General features: G+C 40.7%; 1 long non-coding RNA gene across 1 annotated transcript in view; it reads left to right on the plus strand.

Annotated features, from left to right (window-relative positions):
- Window positions 1–2863: 2863 nt before the first annotated feature.
- LOC126066980 (uncharacterized) overlaps window positions 2864–22212 on the plus strand; it is a 31674-nt gene continuing 12325 nt past the window's right edge. The window contains exons 1-3 of the long non-coding RNA XR_007515298.1: window positions 2864–2990; window positions 8019–8192; window positions 9156–9280. This is a non-coding gene — a long non-coding RNA (uncharacterized LOC126066980). The remainder of the gene's footprint in view (window positions 2991–8018; window positions 8193–9155; window positions 9281–22212) is intronic.

Here is a 22212-nt window from a genome sequence, read left to right on the forward strand (position 1 = left end):
CTGTTCAAAAAGTGTCCTTTTGGAAACTAAAGACTAGTTGAGAACTGGCCAGGGGAAACAGTTGGTTCAGGTGCTAAGCAGTCTACTTTACGGACTGCTGTCTGAGGAACTGTTACTTAAGGAAGCAATTAAATGGATGACCCAGCTTAGGAGCTTACTGAGCATTTAGTGACTTCTGATCTGCCCAACGGCAAGCTTCACAAGATCTTTAATCACCTGGACAGGCGGGGGGGTAATAAAGTGACCAAAACAGCCCCTGGCATTCTGGATCGTGCTCTCTAAAAGAGAGAGCAGGCATTAAACAAACACTTGAAAATAACTCTTCATGTAACTATCAGTGTGCAAAGTACAATTCTGGTAATTAGAAGTGACATTCCAGTTGCTAACAAGAACCAGCCAGATGAGAAATACCAGTCGGGTAAGATGTGTTCTTAATGTAATGTAGAAGTGTGTTTAATTTTTAAAAGAGATACAGGAAACAATAAGCTTCTCTTATGCACAATTAATTGAGCACTTACTATGTACCATGTACTGTGCTAAGTGCTTTTGATATATTGTTTATATGATCCTCATAGCACTCTTGTCATCTGAAAATTATTAGTATCCTCATTTTATAGATGTGGAAACTATGGCTTGAAGAGGCCAAGTACCTTGCCCAGGACAATGGCAGAACCAGGAATGGAATCCAGGAGTCATTAACTCTAGATCTGGGTTTATCACCCCATTTCCCATTGCAGTCAGGTCAATCTGACTCATGGCAACCACATGTGTGTCTGAGTAGAACTGTGCTCCATAGTGTTTTTAATGGCTGAATCTTCTAAAGTAGATTGCCAGGACTTTCTTCCAAGATGCCTCTGGATAGACTCAAACCTCCAACCTTTCGGGTAGCAGCCAAGTGGATTAACTGTTTGCTCTACCTAGGGACTCCCTTCACCACTATCAATGCTTAATAAATGCTGTTTAAAAATGAGATCATTTTGGTTAACTTTCACTCAGTAGTTTAACTAGAAGCTATAAATCCTCTCCTCTGGGATGACATCGCCCAGCCATCCCAGGAAATAGAGTTGTATCTATAGACTGCACAGTTTCCACTCTCCAGTTGAAAAAATTGTGGATACTGGTAGCAAGCAGAGCTGATGGGAATACTGGCTCGGCTTGACTTGTCTGGGCCTCAGTTTCTTTACTAGAAAAATGAAAATAATAATGTCTACCTTGCAGGATTGTGGTGAGGTTGAGTAACATCCGTCCACTCATTTAATACATATTTTTCTGATAACAGGTAGAATACTAAGGCGCTAGAGATGCAAAGACAAATAAGGAAAATCCTTGTCCTGGAGAAACTTACTGTACAAGTGGGGGAAGAGACACACGAGCAAACAGCACAGTATGTTAAATACTATGCTAGGGCATTTGTTGTTAGCTGCCCTCAAGTCAGCCCCTGCATCATGGAAGCTCTGCTGAAACCTATTCATGGCAACATGCAAGCCTCCACTGCAAAACCCGGGTCTCCCACATGGAAAGCAAGAATGCTACCACAGAATAGCTAGTGCCCCTATTCAGTTAGGGGACTTAAACCTGTGGCTAATGAGTCAATTCCAACTCACAGTGACCCTACAGGACACAGTAGAACTGCCCCATAGGATTTCCAAGGAGTGCCTGGTACATTAGAACTGCCGACCTTTTGGTTAGCAGCTAAGCTCTTAACCACTGCACCACCAGGGTTCCATAGGGCACTTAGGGAGTATGTAATGTGTGCTATTTCCCTTTAAAAATTCTCACATAGCAGCAACACAATTTTCCATCTCTGGTTTTCCAGGATGCTTGGTGGCCTCTACAGTTACCCAAAGGAGAGGTGGCCTTTTAATGAAACCCCAGGGAGGGGAGCCCATGCTCCGTCTTTCCAGTAGACTCCCCCTTCCTTTGCCTTGAATTGCCTGAATGCCAACAAATGGCATTTCACGCTATGTGCCAAAGCCCCTTCCCAGACTTTGCTTGCCATCTTTAGTTTCTGTTAAGACAAAGTCTCTTGCCAAAGGTACCCTAGAATTCTGGGGCCAATTTTCACAAATTAGACTAGGAAGTCACATGTTAGAAGCATCCTGGACTTCTGTTGGATCCCATTTGAGCGTGCTTGAAAACTTTCACACTGACGGAGCAAGAAAGGCCGAATAGCAGAAGCAAGGCTTCCTCGAGCTTACTTTTCCCGGTGACCAGGTAGCTGCCTTCCTCTTGCTTTGAACCTGGTGGGGGGAGAACGGGAGGTGGCCAGAGATGCCCACCGGTGGCAGAGGGAAAGTGGCAGAGGGCATCCCGCGTGGAGAAACGTACATAGTGAAACTCACAGCTGAAGGGAAAGTTGCCCGGGCTGAGGGCAGGAGGAAGGAGCTTCCTTTCAGAGTACTGCTAATGACCTGCGGGGAAACCACACAGCAGTCATTTCGCAGATCTGATGGCAGGTCACAGCAACAGATGTTCCCAACATATGTGGAGAATTAATTACCCACTAGTAAACAAAATCTGCGATGGGGAGAGTCATTTTGTCCAAATTTCTTTCGATTTTGCTGTTATTAGGAGCTTAATTTTTCTTGATCAGCTAGATCCTCTTGGATTAAAACACTCCTTAATGGGCTCTGAGGAACATTCCAGAGAGAAATAAGGGCCTTGCGGCTGGGAAGGGAAGGAGGAGCAGCAGCAGCGGGAACTCAGGTCCCAGGCAGCGGGGAGGACTGAGTTAACTCAGGAGCTGGTTGGGAGGCGGCACCACGGTGAGTGATTAGCAAATGATTTGATGAAAACATTGGATGCTAGTCATATTTTGTTAAATATTCTAATGGTACCTCCTATTTAACAGTGCTTACACTTCATTTAACTGCGTGCCGTGGAACAGCTGGACTTCCTGAAGGAAATTACAACGTTCTGACAGAAACAGGCTTCCAGAGACGGCTTTCTTTTGAGTTGCTTTTAAGAGTCGGAGCATGCTTCTGTCTCGGGTAAAAAAATATTCATCACTTAAGAAAATAAAATTCTTAAAAAAAAAAGGGATTCAGCAGCCTTTCTGATTTTGAAAGGCAATTATGTCTATGGCCATTTTCATCAATCACAAAAACTGTCCAAAATGCAACAATTCCCTAATAAATCCGAAACATTCTTGAAATAATGGTACCTTATCCGTTGAAGAATTTGTAAATCCTCTAAATTTTGAATTCTAAAGTGACCCTTAACAACAAAGTAGAGAATAATTATACAACAAAGTAGAGAATAATTATTTTTAAAAATCTATCTATTGGTTGCATCACTGTCTACAATTAAACACACACACACACTTCTTGCTTTTCTCATTCTTTCATTTCCCCATTCATTTAACGAACATTCATTGAGCTAGGCGCCAGAGGTACAAAGGTGGGTAATAAAAGATGCATGACTTCACAGAGGCTTGCAGAAAACAAAGATGTGAACAGACAGTGATGTCCCTCCATCTAACATCCTGGAGTCTGCTCACTAATAGCCTGTAGGACCCACATCACTTGACAGCCAAAATGCCCCATGTGGGGAGGGGTGGAAGTGGGGCTACTGCACCCATTTTGAACCATAGGCTTAGGCAACACTCAGTGTAAGGATAAAAAGACCAGAAATTCTTACGCAATGCTGGTGGCTGGGACATTTCTGGGGAATGTGGGCAGTGAGCAGAAGGTCAATGGCTGCATGATGAAGCAGAAGGGAGCAAAGTCTATCGATGCAAGATAAAATGGAAGGAAACAACGTGCTTAAGACAAAGCCCACTTTTATCGCATTTCTTCCTCCAGGCATTGATTTCCTGTCCTTTTTTCCTACAAATCTGACCCATCACAGGAAACAAAACTCTTTGTAAAAAGGTCTGTGATCTATAACAACAGTTTGGTATTCATTTGTTGCTGCAAGTCACCAGGATCTGACAGTTGAAATTTGCTTGGATGAAACTTCCCTTTCAAAAAAAATTACTTATTCTACTTTCCCATTGAATTCTGAATTTCTTCCTGAATTCCCAGAAGTTTGAGAGGCATGGCAGGACTTTGGTGGGTTTTACACGGTTGCTCGCTTTACCTGGAAAAATTGAGACATGACTTGCCAATATTTTATGAGCTAACTCTTCAACTCTGCTATTTAGCTTGTTGATGTTACAGGAGACTTAAATCTTTACCTTTTATTATAACGGTTGCTATGAATCACCACGATAAACACTTGATAACCTTCCATATTAGGTACAATATGACAGAATGGGAGAATAGCCTCTGTCTTGTGTACCAAAAAACCAAACCAAACCCACTGCCTTTGAGTCGACTCACCACATAGCAGCCCTAAAGGACAGGGTAGAGCTGCCTGCCCCACACGGTTTCCAAGGAGCGCCTGTGGATTCGAACTGCCAATCTTTTGGTTAGCAGCCATAGCTCTTAACCACTATGCTACCAGGGTTTCCAAGGTATTTTGCGTAGTGGATGTTTACAAGGAAAAAACAAATCAGAATGTGAATGAGTTATAGAACAACCATTTGTGAACTTGCTACGTCTCACTTTTGAACTTTGTAAGATCTCTTAGTTTAAAAATGAAGGGGCAATTTTACCACACATCAACCAGTCTTCTGGCATGTTGCCACTATTTTAGCATTTCATTCTCTTCTTTCGTTAGGTAAAACAATAACAATCTAATCCAATTCATATGTTTTCCTGTGTCTAATCTCCATAGCATTGTTTTACTTTTCATTTCAGAGCTTATCCATAATTCAATCCTATTTGAACATGATAACATGGCACAGTGTGTCAAATATTTAGAAGCAGGCCAAAGCAGACCGAGTTCAAGAGACAGTGGTAGAGTCTTCAGCAGCAGTAATTTATTATTCCTTGCAACAAATGATTAAACCAATTCTCTGATTAATCAAAACTGTACTTGGAAACTAGCCACATGAGACCAGAATTTTAAATCATGCTATGCAGACTGTAGCAATATAAAGAACAAGATGGAAAAATTAATTCTGTAAGAAATATTTAGCAAATAAGCATTAATCTTCCTTCAGACTTCTTGAAAGATCAAAGCCACACTCAAGCAAACTTTAAAATATACGCCTTGCCAAGCACCAAGGAAAATGTCACATTCTTTAAATAGGTGTGTGGTGTTACTGTGAATCACTTCTCCTTGAAGGACTTCAGCACTGTTTATGACTTTCCCTGCTGCCATCACCTTCCTCATTACCTTTTCTAGCTGCTGTTTGTGGCCCCTCCTCACACGAAAAGGAAGGGCCTGAATTCTTCTCACTTCCCATTGCTACTTCAGCAGCCATAATTTAGTAACACTCCCTCATGGAAGCTTAGCTCATTTAATTAGGCCGCCTCGTTTTCCCATCCTTATGTCATCTATGGAGCTCCACGGCATTCCTCTGCTTTCTTCAAACTTGACTTAAATTTCTCTTCTGCTCTAGCTTTTCTCTCTCTCATTCATTCATTCACTCCTCAAACATTTATCAACCACTTCCTAAGCATGAGTAACTCCGCTGTCAGGAATACAGAGATGAGTAAAACATAGTTTCTGCCTTCAAGGAGTTTAACACAGTGGGATAACCCCCGTGACGTCACTAGGATGGGGTGTAGTTAGCGAGTGGGTGGGATGGCTGTCCTCCCACTGCATAACCCAACATACTGTTCTGATAAAGGAGAAGAAAAGAGCTAGCTTTAGAGAACACGGAACATAATAGTACCACTCAACTCAGTAGCATCAACTGTGAAGGGAAGCGCCATACTTTTCCTTCAGTGGGAGTACAGGTTTGTGGCAGGATATAAACTAAAGCTAAGTCAGTGCCTAAGAGGGCTGCCACTGTCTCACCTGTCACAAACCTCTCTGCTCCAGGAGTTTTTTTTCCGATTAAGAGGGGATACAAATAGTAAGATCTTCACCTTCAGTCTACCAAGCATACCAACCATATATCTTGGGCTGCCTACCTCCAAGACTACAAATTCTGAAATTCACCTATTTTACCCAAAACAGGTTGTTCTTACGAGGTATCTTGCGGATAGGCCCACTGAGCGCACGGTATGTTCCCTAGTCACTTTTTCTGCTCTCATGTTTTTTGATACTTCCTATTTTGGGTGCGGAGCCCAGGTGGAGCAGTGGTTGAGCTATGGCTGCTATCCAAAAGGTCGGCGTTTGAATCCACCAACCACTCCTTGGAAACCCTATGGGGCAGTTCTGCTGTGTCCTGTAGGGTCGCTATGAGTCAGAATCAAGTCGGTGTCAACCGGTTTGGGTTTTTTTGTTTGTCCTGTTTTTGTTTTTATTTTTATCTTGGCCACCAGACATCATTTCAGCTCTTCAGCAGCAGCACTTTCAATTAGTTCAACCTTGTGACTGTAAGGCATACATACCATCCCCAAGCCTGGATTCACCCAGTACAAAGTTTCCGCGCCTTTTCATCCTGATCTATTACAGGCTTTGGGTGAAGTGCACAGCCGCGCTGGCTGGGTCCACTGTGAGGTGATTGCTTACACTCTAAGGTGGATCTGCAGCATAAATTCCCAAACCTTCACCTCACGGCTGTCTCTCCTTCGCACCTTCCCAGTGCTCCACAGTGACTGCTGTGAACATTATTCATTTTACTGAAACTTCCAAATAAGGAGAACAAGGTCTTTTTAGAATTTCCTGTTTTCCTCCCTTCCGTAACAAATACGTCCATATATCCTCCCATTATTCCGTTCATTTTAGAGGCTCATATGCCCTTATTCATTGCTACAGTTAATATTCCTCCCCCTCCTATGACACCTTGCTCCATCAGTTACTCTATCTGTCTCCCCCCATCTCCCATCTCCCCATGTTCCTTATTTCCTTTTCTCACCCTGGCCATGCACTTTTGGGGAGCCAGCCAGGGACCCTGAGAAGGTTGCTCTATCTCTATCTGATAGCTCAATAAGCAAATAGTCATGGCCACTGAAGTTAAGCAGGTTGATGGATCATTTTCTTTTCCTTTTATTTACAATATTATATATAATATTGCAACTAAAACATTCATTTTTCTTTATTGGCAGATAAATTTAGCCTTCTGTGTTTTTCTCTAGGTAGGTAGATAATATTTCCTACATGGTGCAGATGGAGCCCTGGTGGCGCAGTGGTTAAGCATTCTCCCGCTAACCAAAAGGTTGGCAGTTCGAATCCACCAACCGTGCCTTGGATGACCTATAGAGCAGTTCGACTCTGTCTTATCGGGTTGCTATGAGTCAAAATCCACTGGAAGGCAAGGGGTTAGGGTTGGGTGGTGCAAATGCTTTGTGCTCAGCTACTAACCAGAAGTTTGGGGGTTCAAACCCAGCCAGTGGGCTGCAAAAAAAAAAAAAAAGACTGGCAATCTGTTTCCATAAAGATTACAGCCAAGAAAACCCTACAGAGCTCAGTTCTACTTTATAACATGGGGTTACATGGGGCTATGACATGGCATTGCTGTGAGTCAGAATCTGCAGGTTTCTTTTTTTTTTAAGTAGATAATATTTTAGTCACCTCAATGAGTAACTTTTATGACCACAATGTTTTTGTTTTTGTTTTTTAGGTTTTTATTTGCTACAAGTTTAAATGCTCCTTGTATTGTTTTCTATTTCAGAGCACAAGAAGCTTTGAATAACTAAATAAACATATTATAGGCCCCTAATTAGTGCTAATTGTAAAGTGGGCAAGAGGAGACTTCTACTGTGATTGACAATTAAGAGTCCTGGGCACTGAAATTAATTCAGTTTAATATACTAATCTGAATACACTGGCTTCATAACAAAATTAACATTTAAAACATTAAAAGACACTTAAAATTATGAACAAAACCTAAAGGAAATTGCTTTATCTCTAATTGCATCAATGATAATCACTTGATGTTCCAAGCAAACTTAATTCACATGGTGTTATGAAATGTTTGCTTTGCTTTTTTTTCTCTCTCTCTTTCTTTTTCCTTTAAAGGTGAGATCTATGCATTTAGAATGACCCCTATGTTATAAAGCATTATCTTTATTTTCTAGCAAATATCAAAATATTCCTGTCCCAATTGGAGTATATAATGCAAGGATGAAGATTTCCCAATTTTGGTAGCCTCTTCTGAGGACCAGAAGTGCAGAAGACAGAGCAGGTCCTTGCCCTTGTCTATAAAGACAAGCATTTCTGGCAGTATTCCTCTCGACTAAGAATGGCTTGAGGTAAACTCCTGACACCCAGCCCATTAGCTATGTTTTCATGCACATGTAACAATCAACAGTTGCCCCATTGGTAAAGGAGATCAAATAAGATAAAGGCCACAAGTAACAGTGTATAGATTTTTATTTATCTGTGTTAACACAGTCGCACAGAAGCTGCAGGAACTTTCTCCATAGCTATATACCTTTGGTTAACTATAATTGACTGTGCTCCTTGTCACTGCTTGGCCCAGACATCTCAGTTAACACCCCTTTCCCCTACCCATTAACTTTATGAAGAACATTCTCTCATCCCTAGTTAGGAAATGAGAAAACAGAGAACCTAAAGATGTAGTAGTTAAGAATGCCCAAGTTCACACATCTAGAAAGGAGCAAAGTCAGTGCTAAAAAGGAGGTCTGTCTGACTATAATACTGCCTTCCTCTCAAATCATAGTCCCTGTGCTAAATAAGGAGCCCTGGTGGCGAAGTGATTAAGCATTAGGCTGCTAACCAAAAGGTCAGTGGTTCGAACCCTCCAGGCGCTCTGTGGTAGAAAGATGCAGCAGTCTGCTTCTGTAAAGACTTGCAGCCTTGGAAACCCTATGGTGTAGTTCTGCTCTGTACTACAGGGTTGATGTAAGTCAGAATTCACTCGATGGCAGTTTTTTTCAGGTGCTAAAGAAAAATGAAAAGTGGGCAGCAAGTACCTAAAACAGATAGAGAGAGAGAGACCAAATAATCCAGTAGCTGCTCTCTTTGGCCTAAAGGTAGCTTCTTTAGAAAAGAGAAACAGCAAGAGAGAGGGCCTGCTTCTTCTCAGCAAGCTGTAGTTCCTGTGAGTTTGAATATGTGCTTTGTAGTTTTGTTTCAGAGAAAGCTCAGTCTTCGACTCTCGGTCTCCACTCTCTTTTACAAGCTCTTAAACTTGTCCAAATGTTGGTTAAAATAAAAAAGTTAAGACATTTTTGTCAACATTCTTTCTGCAGTCTTTAGGAAGGAGAGACACGTGATGGTCATACTGAAACACAGCGGCAAAAGGAAAACCCCTGCGCTGACTCTTAGCTCATTTTGTCTGCAAACCTACTGACTTTATTTGCAGTGATTTTGTGGGGTAAGTGGATTACTGTCAATGTGAACAGTTTGTATGTGCAACTTTTGTTCCCACAGCAAAAAAGAAAAAAGTTGGCTAAGATACCAGGACCATTAGCCGCCTGCCTTTTACAGTCACCCAGGGAACTCCCGTTGAACAGCCACCAAACCTGGACAGCTTAATGCAAATGGAATAGAGCCCCAAACATTACATCGCCATTTAACACTCAACTTCTAAGTAAGTGTCAAGGTAGCAGGAGCCAAGTTCTACTCAGGGACCTGAGCAGTGATTCATGAACCTCTGTTAGTGTTGCCAACTGTTAAAACAAAAGCGTGTGGCCAAGTCGGAGAAATCATCCTGTTAGAGATGCCTTTTTTCTCCCCACGTGGTTTGCTTTCAAACAGCTTAACCCTCCCCTAATGCACTGTGCTGTCCCCATTCATTCCAAGGAAATATCTATGTGAAGATAGTTGAGGTAAGGGGGTGCTGGGATCCTCTTGTTAAACTTTTTTGAGTGGGTACATGAAGTATGAGGCCAGGGCAAGGAGAGCACCAGCAAATTAAACCATCAAAAAAAAGCAAGCATGGGTCAGAATACAAAAGTCAAACATGAGGAAAAGAGAAAGGATTCAAACACGAAGTGAAATTGAGGCCACGGATCACCAGAAGCAGATTGCAACGTCATTGTCAAGGACAAGTCAGAAGCTAGGTTGGGGAAAGAAAGCACCCAGGACGACTCCTCACATCTGTGGGGCCCAGAACAACATTACGAATGGAGGTCCATATCCCGTATGTGTGAAGGTTTCAGAGTTATAGCTCGAGATTTGCCCAGTCTGGATCACATGCCCACCTGGATGCTGGCACCAGGGGGTCTCATCTCACTTCCTGGGGATTGCCACTGTGATGCTGCCTGGCAGACTGTCAGCCTGGGTCTTCTGGACTGAGCCTAGACCAGGGTTCTTAACACCTCCCAAAATTAAGGCCCTGAATACAAAGAGGAGAGGGAGTGCAGTTATTTGGGGATATTTATTCGCCTAGACACTCACTTCGGAGACTGGCACAGCCAAGTATGAACAAAAATAGCCTTCTTCATACTAGTCCCGAGACGGACTAGATCTCTTCCTCCCTCTAGTGTGTTTGCTTTGTATGCTCTGCACCTTCTTCTGTTAGGCCTGAAGCACCCAGTTCCAGTTCCCCCCTGGGAGGTACCTCGCCTACGATTCCTGTTTACTCAGTCAGTTACAGAGCCTCCAAAAGAACACTTTCTGAGGAAAAGAAACAAATATTGGTCTTGCATATCAGTGTTTGTGATATGCCGTGCCCCCTACGGTGAAGACCCAGGACCAGGGGTCCTCGTTGCCCGAGTTTATGGGAACAGCTGAAAGCACTCCATCATTTTTAGATCTGTAGAAGATCATTACCAGCCAGGAGTGCAGCTGATTGCCTTAAATACCTGGCATTCCCTGATGGTGGTCCCTGCTCTACCTGTCCTGAGTATGGCCAGCCAAGCTGTTTCTCAAGAGTCTGACAGAGTAGCACGCCCCTCTGTAAAGGAAGAACAAAATAATTATGCTTAGAAAGCACTAGAGCACAGCTTCAAATAATGGGACAGAGACATGTACTGTGGAAATCAAATTATGGACAGGTGAATCTGGCCTGTAGCTTTTAGGAATAAAGCCATTACAATGGAGCACTGGCCTTGGAATAAACTCTCAGTCTATGAGGCAACTTATAAGACAGTAATGGGTATTGAAAATGATGCTTCCCATGTGAGAAAGATTAGTGGTAATCTATAAGCTGCTAACCAAAGGGCCGGCAGTTCAAATCCGCCAGGCGCTCCTTGGAAACTCTATGGGGCAGTTCTACTCTGTCCTGTAGGGTCAGTAGGAGTTGGAATTGACTCGACGGCACTGGGTCTGGGTTTATAAAATTTTTATTAATCATGCCCATACACAAAAATGGAAAGGATTGACAGGATACCACCTTCAAATACAAAGTGCAATTTTTGTACTCACATCTCATCAACGTCTGCAATTTTTTATTTTGTTTAATTAGATATTAGAATAGATAGTAGGGCAAAGGGGTTAGCTACATTACCACAGAAAGTACAGCACAGATGGCGAGCCAACTACTGAAATTAAAGTTTAGCCCAATGCCCCCTGCACACAACTGATCCTCAGTAAATGAAAATATACCAAATCACATTTTCTTAGACCTCAGACAACCAAGCATCCAATCTTTCTGGACGTAAGCTTAATTTTGAGTCGTAAATAAGAAGAACCCTTTGTATTGAACTCTTCAGTATTCATGTTCAGCTCGGCGATGACTATCAGTTTAGCCAGTGGTTATACTATGCACACTTGTTAATGATTTTTACTTTGTATAGAGTTTCTTTGGAAAAGGAATAAACACAAAAAGTACCTTAAAAAGATGCCATGTAAAAGTTTTTCAAATATTCTGAAAAATATAAAGGAAGTCTCATTTTCTCCACACTGAGTAACTGGTTTCAACAAGTAAATAAAAAACCTTGGAGAATTTGCCTATGCATGCTGCTGTCGGTGGTGAAGAAGTTGACAATTAAAAGCTTGTTCCACAGTACCAAAACAGCCTTGACCTGGACTAGTCTGTACTGAATTGGGAAATATGAGTGTTGAGTTGTGGGGTTGGCAAATACCTGGCAAAATGAACCATACCAATACAGACACACATATAAAACATGAGGGTAATGTAAAAACCTTGCTAACTAACTTAGTTTAGAATAAAGATAAACTAAAAATAAATATTATTTAAAAACTGGGGGATCTATCCTCAGAAAATGTGCTTTTGATTTGGATCCATAAAAAACCTATTGCAGTCGAGTCGATTCTGACTCATAGCTACCCTATAAGACAGAGTAGAACTGCCCCATAGGGTTTCCAAGGAGGGCCTGGTGGATTTGAACTGCCGACCTTTTGGTTAGCAGCCATAGCTCTTAACCACTACAGCACCAAGATTTCCTTCGATTTGGAATCTTATGCAAATTTTGTCTCATATCTTAGATAGTAAATCTTCCCTCTCTATGGTCAGAATAGGATTTAATGAAATAACACAGTTTTAGTCCATATGAGGTCTTTTCTACCACTCGTGTGTCAGTTTGTCATACTGTGGTGGCTTGCGTGTTGCTGTTATGCTAGAAGCTATGCCACCAATATTTCGAATACCAGCAGGGTCACCCATAGTGGGCAAATTTCAGCAGAGATTCCAGACTAGGAAAGACTGGCAAGAAGGACCTGGAGACCTACTTCTGAAAAAATTGGCCAGTGAAAACCTATGGATATCAGCAGAACATTGTCTGATATAGTGCCGGAAAATGAGCCCCTCAGGTCAGACGGCACTCAAGATACAACCGGGGAAGTGTTGCTTCCTTGAAGTAGAGTCAGCCTTAATGAAACAGATGGGGTAAAGCTTTTAGGGACCTTCATTTACTGATGTGACACGAATCAAAATGAGAAAAAAACAGTTGCAAACATCCATTAGTAATCAGAACGTGGAATGTTCGAAGTATAAATCTGAGAAAGTTGGAAGTTGTCAAAAATGAAATGGAATGCGTAAAGATCCAAATCTCAGGCACTGGTGAGCTGAAATGGACAGGTATTGACCATTCTGAATCAGACAATCATATGGTCTACTATGCCAGCAATGACAAGTTGAAGGGAAATAGCATAACATCCATTGTCAAAAAGAACACATCATTGTCAGTGGTAGGATAATATCCATATGCCTACAAGAAAGACTAGTCAATACGAGACTATTATTCAAATTTACAGACCAACCACTAATGAAAAAAAAATGCCAAAGTTGAGGAAATTGAAGATTTTTACCAACTTCTGCAGTCTGAAATTGATCAAGCATGCAATCAAGATGCATTGATAACTACTGGTGATTGGAATGATTGAAAACAAAGAAGGATAAGTAGTTGGAAAATATGGCTGCAGTGACAGAAATGACGAGAGAAGCTTCATGATAGAATTTTGCAAGACCAAAAACCTATTCGTTGGAAATACCTTTTTTCAAAAATATAAACAGTGACTGTACACGTGGAATTCCTCAGATGGAAAACACAAGAATAAAAATCAACTACTTCTGTGCAAAGAGGCAACGGAACAAAGGATATCACTCCTGATGTCAGGTGGATCTTAAGTGAAAGCAGAGAATACCAGAAGGATGTTTACCTGTGTTTTATTGACTCTGCAATGACATTCCACTGTGTAGATCATAACAAATTATGGATAACGTTGTGAAGAAAGGGAATTCCAGAACACTTAATTGTGTTCACGTGGATCCTGTACATAGACCAAGAGGCAGTTGTTTAAACAGAACAAGAGGATATTTCATGGTTTAAAGTCAGGAAAGGTGTGCGTCAGGGTTGTATTCTTTCACCATATCTATTCAATCTGTATGCTGAGCATATAATCTGAGAAGCTGAACTATATGAAGAAGAATGGGGCATCGGGATTGGAGGAAGACTCATTAACAACCTTCATTATGCAGATGACACAACTTTGCTTGCTGAAAGTGAAGAGAACTTGAAGCACTTACTGATGAAGATCAAAGACCACAGTCTTCAGTATGGATTACGCCTCAACATAAAGAAAACAAAAATCCTCACAACTGGACCAATAAGCAACATCATGATTAACGGAGAAAAGATTGAAGTTGTCAAGGATTTCATTTTACTTGGATCCACAATCAATGCCTATGGAAGCAGCAGGCAGAAAATAAATGACGTATCGCATTGGGCAAATCTGCTGCAAAAAACTTTAAAGTGTTAAAAAAGCAAAGATGTCACCTTGGGGGCTAAGGTAGGCCTGATTGAAGCTATGATATTTTCAATCCCGTCATACGCATGTGAAAGTTGGACAATGAATAAGAAGAATGAACACCTTTGAATTATGGTGTTGGTGAAGAAAATCGAATGTGTATTCAATGGACTGCCAGAAGAATGAACAAATCTGTCTTGGAAAAAGTATAGCCAGAATGCTCCTTAGAGGAGAGGATGGTGAGACTTCACCTCTCGTACCTTGGACGTGTTTTCAGGAATGACCAGTCCCTGGAGAAGGACGTTATGCTTGGTAAAATAAAGATCACTGAAAAAGCAGAAGACGCTCAAAGAGATGGATTGTAGCCACCGCTACAATGGGCTCAACCATAACAAGAATTGTGAGGATGGTGCAGGTCTCGGCAGTGTTTTGTTCTGTTGTACGTAGGGTCACTATGAATCAGAACTGACTCAGGGGGACCTAACAACAAAAACACAACTTGAGACCTTTTTAGCCAAATTGTACATTTAACCTGGATAGTCAGAATTCCCTACAGTTGGTTTATCCTACTGCATACAAACTTTCTCCTTCTTTCTCCTTTCTGCTTTCATGAGGATGCAGAGACCAGCAGCAGATTATGTAAGTTAACAATTTGTCTCCATATTCTCTTCAAAAGCTCGTGCAAGGATAGTAACTTGAACAATTTCCCAGTAAATAAAGAGAATAAATAAATAACAAGGCAACATACTGTTTAATTTCTTTTTCTTTTCATTTTTTTGGTTTCAGGCAGCAAATGGCTTAAGCGCCAAAATCAGCAAAAAGCCGTTTTAAGAATATAAGTCAGGACATTAATATAAATTTGATCACCTCTTTTTTATTCTCTAACATTCCCCACAATACATCAGCCAGCTCTTCTCCACCCCCTCCTCACACACACACTTCACCCTCCCATCCTGATTTTGGATCGCCGGATGTAAATCTGTGACAAGGGTATCTATATATAATATTAATGGTGCCGAGGAGGGCTGGTGCGAAGTGTGAGCGCCTGCCAAGAAAGCAGCGATCGGAGCCCAGCCGTTCACCCTCCACAGCGTGCTCTACATCATCTGCAGGACAAATGTAACATCATTAGGGGAAAAAAATGAAGAAGAAGAAAAAAAAACAAAAAACAGAAGAGGGAAGAGGAGGTGGGGATGTAGCCATTCTGCAAGGAAGTGGCTAAGTTGGAGGTTCCAATCAATCTAACTAAGCCAGGTTCCCTGAAATACTGTCAGCCACTGCAGACAAAACAGATAGCAGGAGAGATCACAGCCAAACAAACAAAAACATGAAAACACAACTTTATTATCAGAGATTTGCTCAAGCACCACTTGGCATGTGAAATCTATTTACCAGTTTAGCTCTACTTTACCTGCCCAGGAAGGAAGGAGAGAGAAGCTTGCTTTACGCTTAAATGAAGGAATCCAAGCAGTCAGCACTGTATGGGGTACTTTATTAGTAGTTGGTAAGCCTTCGTTGCCACCACAGGTATGTCAGTGTGTCATGCTGTGGTGGCTTGTGTGTTGCTGTGATGCAGGAAGCTATGCCACCAGTATTTCAAATACCAACAGGGTCACCCACGGTGGACAGTTTCAGCGAAGCTTCCAGACTAAGACAGGCTAGGAAGAAATGCCTCATGATCCGCTTCCTCAAATTAGCCAATGAAAGTCTTATGGATTACAACAGACTATTGTCAGACACAGTGCTGGAAGATGAGCCAAGGTGCTCAAAATACACAGTGGCTGCAACAATGGACTCGAGCATACCAATGGTTGTGAAGATGGTGCAGAACTGGGCAATGTTTCGTTCTGTTGTATATGGGGTTGCCACGAGTCACAGCCAACTCAATGACAATGACAACAAGCCTTTGTTGTAGGTTTAAATAGAAATTATTGCAGAAAAAAATGCAAAAAGGATAGACAGTCTAAGTTTCATTGTCTGGGTTGATGTGTGCTTGGGAGGGTGTGCCAGCTCCCTTGGCTGTTCACTTCAATCAAGTGTCATATATAAGGGTTGTGTCCAACTAAGGAACTTAAGGCAGTGATAGCACAGACCCTTTGACAGCCAAGTTTCTGCTTGTGGAATAGAGACATCTGTGCGGTATAATTAAACCACTACTTGATAACTAATATTAGGATAAACAAGCCACAATGGTTACGTGCTCGGCTGCTAACCAAAGGCTAGTAGTTTGAACCCACCAGTGACTCCACTGGAGAGAAACCTGACAATCTGTTCCCAGAAAGATTACAGCCTAGAAAACCCTACGGGGCAGTTCTTCTCTGTCACGTAGAGTCGCTGTGATACAAGGCTGACTCTATGACATCTAACAATGTCAACAACAATGCCAAAACAAAACAATGAGCTGAGAGAATGAGACTGACAAATTTTCCTTAATTATTTGGGCAGGTTAAATAAAATCCAAATTCCATTACCCAACTGATTTCACTTGGACACCTGTCACTTAATACATTGCTTGACAAGTTACTCTAATTTGTCTTTTAAACAGCTGCCAAGCTATACCACTATTTAGTTGCAACTTGGTGCATCTTCTCTTATAAATATTTTTAGCATTCAGTTTGGATCAGAATTTATCTGAACCCAGTCCGGAGTTTTTCAGCCTATAAATCTTCCCCCAAAGTCAACGTCTTCAGTCACTCTTGGTCAATCATTTCTATTTCAAGTTTCCATGAGTGGATAATCCAGAAAATAATAACTGTTTTAAAAACCACCCTCCTTCGGCATGTATTTTTGAAGTTTGTTCATTAATAGTTTAAAGTGAAAGAAATCAGGAAAATTATTGCTTCTGCTGGAAACCCTGGTGGTGCAGTGGTTAAGAGCTACAGCTGCTAACCAAAAGGTCGGCAGTTCGAGTCCTCCAGGCGCTTCTTGGAAACTGGATGGGGCAGTTCTACTTTGTCCTTTAGTGTCACTCTGAGTCGGATTGACTCAATAGCAACGGGTATTGCTCCTGCCAGTCATTTAATTTAGGGCCCTATTTGCTTGAGAAGAGAAATGTGGGTAGTATCAGATTTAGGCTTGCTCAAAGAGATGGTACTTAATGCAGCCAGACTCAGAAAGTACAAGATCATATTTAACTGCGTCAAACTCATGGAATACTGAGCTTCTCTAATAATGCTTGATTTTCCTTCTATGAATGTCAATGGCTTGTGTTTAATTGAAACTGAGATGTATAAAATCATGGCTATGGTTAGGGAGAAAAATCAGAATAATTTTTATTTTATTGACAATAATGTATTAGACATATACAGTATGCAAAATATACAAAAAAAAGTATAATGAATCTCTCAGTAGGCAATGCAAAAAGAGGAAACCAGTTAAACACAATTAGAAATTTGATTTTGGCACACATGGTCCATTATCTAGTTTTGACTATGGAAAGGAATATCCCTTAATCATAATTATCACTCTGCTAACAACCCACCGATCCATTCTGGTAAAAATAAACAACTGGCAGAACTAAACAATTAAGAGATTCTGGGCAAATGTTTTCACATTTCTGGTTATGGCCTCTCTTGTAAAATAAAGAGTAGATGGACTGAAACATGAATACCAAGGCATGAATGAGAATTATTTTCTTACTGTTCTTAAAACAAACAAGCAATGAGTAAATGTTATTCACATTAATTTAAAATGAAGCTGTGATACATTTGCTTATTCTGTTTAATTTTGTACCACTTACGTAACAAGGGAGAAATTTGCAAAATTAAAAGAATGTTACAAATATAATTTCATACAGATGATATTGGTTGGGGGCCTATTTTTATGGGTCTCTTAAATTTTAAATCAGTGGGAAATTAAATTATTTGCAAACATTTAAAAATTCCCTATAGGTGTCTCTCAAAATAGAATCTTAGCTCTTATATCTAATCTTACTCTTGTATTATGGAAGCTTTAGAAAATATCTACTACAACATGATGTTCACCAATTTATTCTTCAAAAAATAAAACTGGGCCTTATTAATTAAATATGTCTGACATCTTCAATTAAATTCTTAGCTCCTTGTGGGAGGGAACTGTCTCATTTTTCTTTGTATCCTGAGCACTGACACAGGATTGGTGCCTGTCTGTGGAACTGAACTCTGTGACTTTAGAGAAGTCACTATTCATTTGCAAGCTTATCGCCTCTTTTATAAATTGGGGCTTTGGATGAGATGGCCAGGCATTTTTTTCTCGCAACAATAGCTATGACTTTGGTGATGGCTGTACAACATGATAAATGTAATGTCACTGAATTGTGTAAAATTGTTGAAATGGCAAATGTCTTGTTTTATATATTTTTACCACAATAAGTAGAAAAAGATAGCTATGATTTGATGAATTAGGAACTGAGGATGCAGTACCTGCTCTGTTGGGACTTGGTAGTTGCAGGTCTTTGTTCATAGGTAAAAATCATGTAAACAAATAGCACTTTGATAAGACAAAGCAAAACAAGCCGTGTAATAGACAAAGGGCATGAGAGAAGCTGTTCATCTTAACCTAGGAATGAACAAAGACGTCAAATGAAGAAACCTTTGATCCACGTCTTGAATCACAAGTAGCACTTCCAGAAGGGAAGAGAAGGAAAGGTATTTCTGACTACACTTGGAGAATGGTAGGTTAGCCCGAGACAGCTGGGTACATTATAAGTGAGAAGATGTAATGGAAGATGAAAATAATACTGATAATAAGAACTAGGATTTGAGAGAAAGAAACAAGTTGATCAGGTCGTGGTGTGCAACAAAGCTTTGACAGAGGAGGTGGGATTTCAGCTGAATCTTGGAAAATGAGTAGAGATTGAAAAGGAGCAGGGGAAGATAAGAGTGCGTTTAATACAGAGAAGAGTACATTTGATAGATACATTTTGTTCAGGAAAGCAGTTTAATTCAAGTGGAGAATTCGTGGAAGAATATAAAAGTCAAGACTGTAAAGGGAGACCAGGAACCATTTGTAGAGGACAGAGCACTCCAGGCTAAGGAATTTGCCCATTTTCCTCATGAATTGAATAACATTTACTGTACTACATACACAGGAATGAAGTAATGATGGCATTGGAAAGCTTTGTACAGCAGAGGAATTTAAGGCGGCCTGTGGTTAAGAGCTTGGCTGCTAACCAAGAAGGTCTGCAGTTCAAATCTACCAGCTGCTCCTTGGAAACCCTATGGGGCAGTTCTACTCTGTCCTGTAGGGTGCTATGAGTCGGAATCGACTCAATGGCAACGGGTTTGTTGATACTTGGAAGAAGTATAACCAGAATGCTACTTAGAAGCAAGGATGATAAGACTTCAACTCACATACTTTGAACATGTTATCAGGAGGAACCAGTCTCTGGAGAAGGACATCGTGCTTGGTAAAGTAGATGGTCACCGAAAAAGAAGAACACCCTCAAGGAGATGGATTGACACAGTGGCTGCAACAAACGGCTCAAGCATAACAACATTGTGAGGGTGGTGCAGGACCAGGCAGTTTCGTTCCTTTGTACATAGGGTCACTGTGAGTCGGAACTGATTCCACAGCGTCTAACAACAACAGAGAACAGGAGCCCCGGTGGCACAGTGGTTAAGAACTCAGGTTGCTAACCAAAAGGTCGACAGTTCAAATCCAACAGCTGCTCCTTGGAAGCCCTGTGAAGCAGTTCTACTCTGTCCTATACAGTTGCTATGAGTTGGAATCGACTCAATGGCAATGAGTTTGGTTTTGGATTAGAGAACAGGAGTTCCTAGGTGGCATAAACAGTTAAGTGCTCAACTACTACCAAAAGGTTGGTGGTTTAAACCCACTCAAAGGTACCTTGAAAAAATGGCCTGGTGATCTGTTTCTGAAAGGTCACAGTCTTGCAAATCTTATGGAGTCAATTCTACTCTGAAACACATGTCACCATGAGTCAGAATTGACTCAGCAGCAACTGGTAGGAGTCCCTGGGGGACACCATGATTAAGTGTGTAGGTACTAACCAGAAGGCTGGCGGTTCTAACCCACCCAGAGTTGCTTCGAAGAAAAACCTGGAGATCTGTTGCTGAAAAATTAGCCATTGAAAACCCTATGGAACACAGTTCTACTCTACACACATGGGGTCACCATAAGTTGGAATTGATGGCAACTGGTTTGGTTTAGTTTTGGTAGAGAATAGAAAGACTGGAATGGGGGAACCACTGGGGAAACCATTATCTAGGTCCAAGCATGAAGTGATTAATGAAGCAAAAGAAGGAAATGCCTCAGGACTTAGTTGACAAAATTGACATGAATTGTGAGGTAGAGAAAAAATTCAAAGACGTTATAAGAATGTGGTACCATTAGCACTAAAGTGTAGGCCATAATAGAAATATCTCACTCATTTTGAGGGGTTGTATTCTTTATATGGAGGGTTGTTGCAGATATTCAGCAGGCAAAACAAGGTCTCATACAATAGAAGGGGTTCATGGGAAAGTGATAACATTGGAATAAATACATGCATTGTTGAAAAAGTCTTTGGCTGCAAGTAACATAAATCCCAACAATGGTTTAAAGGAAAAGAAATTAATTATCTCATATAAAAAAGTCTGTTAGTAAGCAGCTGTTGTTTAGGTTCAGCTACTGGCAAACTCTATCTGCTACTTTGACTTTCTTAAGGCATAGGTTTTCATCTTTTAGATTGTCACCTCCTGGCCACAAGATGGCTGCTGCATCTGCAGATGTTAAATCCATTTTCAAGCCAGAGAGAAGAGATCCTCTTGTTCTAGGAGAGCAAAACCTTTCCTAGCAACTCCTATCAGACTTTCCTTTATAGCTCCTTGACCAGAGCTGCCTAACAACAACACAACAGCAGCAAGGGAGCCTGGGAATGTGTTTACTGGGCACATTGCCTAGTCCACAAAATCAGGGTTCTGTTAGTACAAAAGAAAGGAAGATGGGTATCGTGTAAGCAATTAGCACAGTATGCCAGTGTATATTTTAAAGCATGTAAAAGAAAGTTCCATATGTTTTCTTTCAAGTGATTAAAAAAATCATTGTCATAAAAGCTTGATTCAGTTGGTGACCCTTCTGAATTGCTTTCAAACTGTCTCTGTCCCAGTCTCCCCCATCTTAGTGAATGACACCCATCTGGCTTGCCCCTTTACTATCCATTTTCTGTACAATAATAAGAATGATCTTTTTATAGAAGGAAGTTAAAACTCAATTTGTAGTTTACCTAAAGATCAATGAAAATAGAAATACTATATATAGATGAAGTCAAGCTATTTTCAGAAAAATCCTTAGCCTTAAATATTTTTACTATTAAACAAGGAACATTAAAAATGAATTAAAAAGCACACAACTGAAGGAAAAAAAAAGTACAGCATACTTTAAAGCCAAATGGAAAGAAGCAATTAATAAAGCCAAAACAGAAAAAGGTTACTTAGAACACAAAAAAAATCAGTAAAATTGATCATTTTGAAAAGACCAGTAAATTAAAGCTCTTACAAGTCTGAGGAATAAAGAAGCTATATATATCACGGTATATGTATTATGAAACATAGAAGATGTATAACAAATTCTAGGGTACAAAAAATCACATTCAATATGAGAAAGGGGCTGTAGTAAAATTTTCAATTAATAATAATATACTTGAAATTAAATGTGTGATTTTCTAGGAAACGCTAGATAACCTAAATTAACTCAAGAAAAGGATAACTATAGAAGAAAACGAATAGTCCTGTATCTACTACCACAAGAGGAGATGGGCTCAGACCATTTTATAGCCAATTGCTGTCAAATCCTAAACAATGCAGTATTCTCTGTTATTCTAAAGCATAGGAAAAGGCAGAGAGCTTTCAACTGGTTTTTTGTGTTAAGCCTGACCAAGATCGTATCAAAAATGAAGCCTGTGGTCCAGTATCAGTTCAGACTATAATCTTGTTCTCCCACACTCTACAAAGTCTGTTTCAAACCGTCTTCACACTTCTCAAACATCAAACCACCTGATCTTCTCCATCACTCACAAATATGATCTTTCCAGGGAGAAAACAGAAGCCATAGCACTTCAGGTGGGAACTTCTCTCTCTGCTTTGTGCCACCAAAAGTACAAACTTCCCGTGTCTGCCTGCACCCTGAATGTTCTGCTTCCTGTTAAAATAGAGGAAGTGTTTCCTCAGAGGTAGG

The sequence above is a fragment of the Elephas maximus genome, chromosome 24 (assembly GCF_024166365.1).
Source record: "Elephas maximus indicus isolate mEleMax1 chromosome 24, mEleMax1 primary haplotype, whole genome shotgun sequence".
NCBI classification, from domain to species: domain Eukaryota; kingdom Metazoa; phylum Chordata; class Mammalia; order Proboscidea; family Elephantidae; genus Elephas; species Elephas maximus.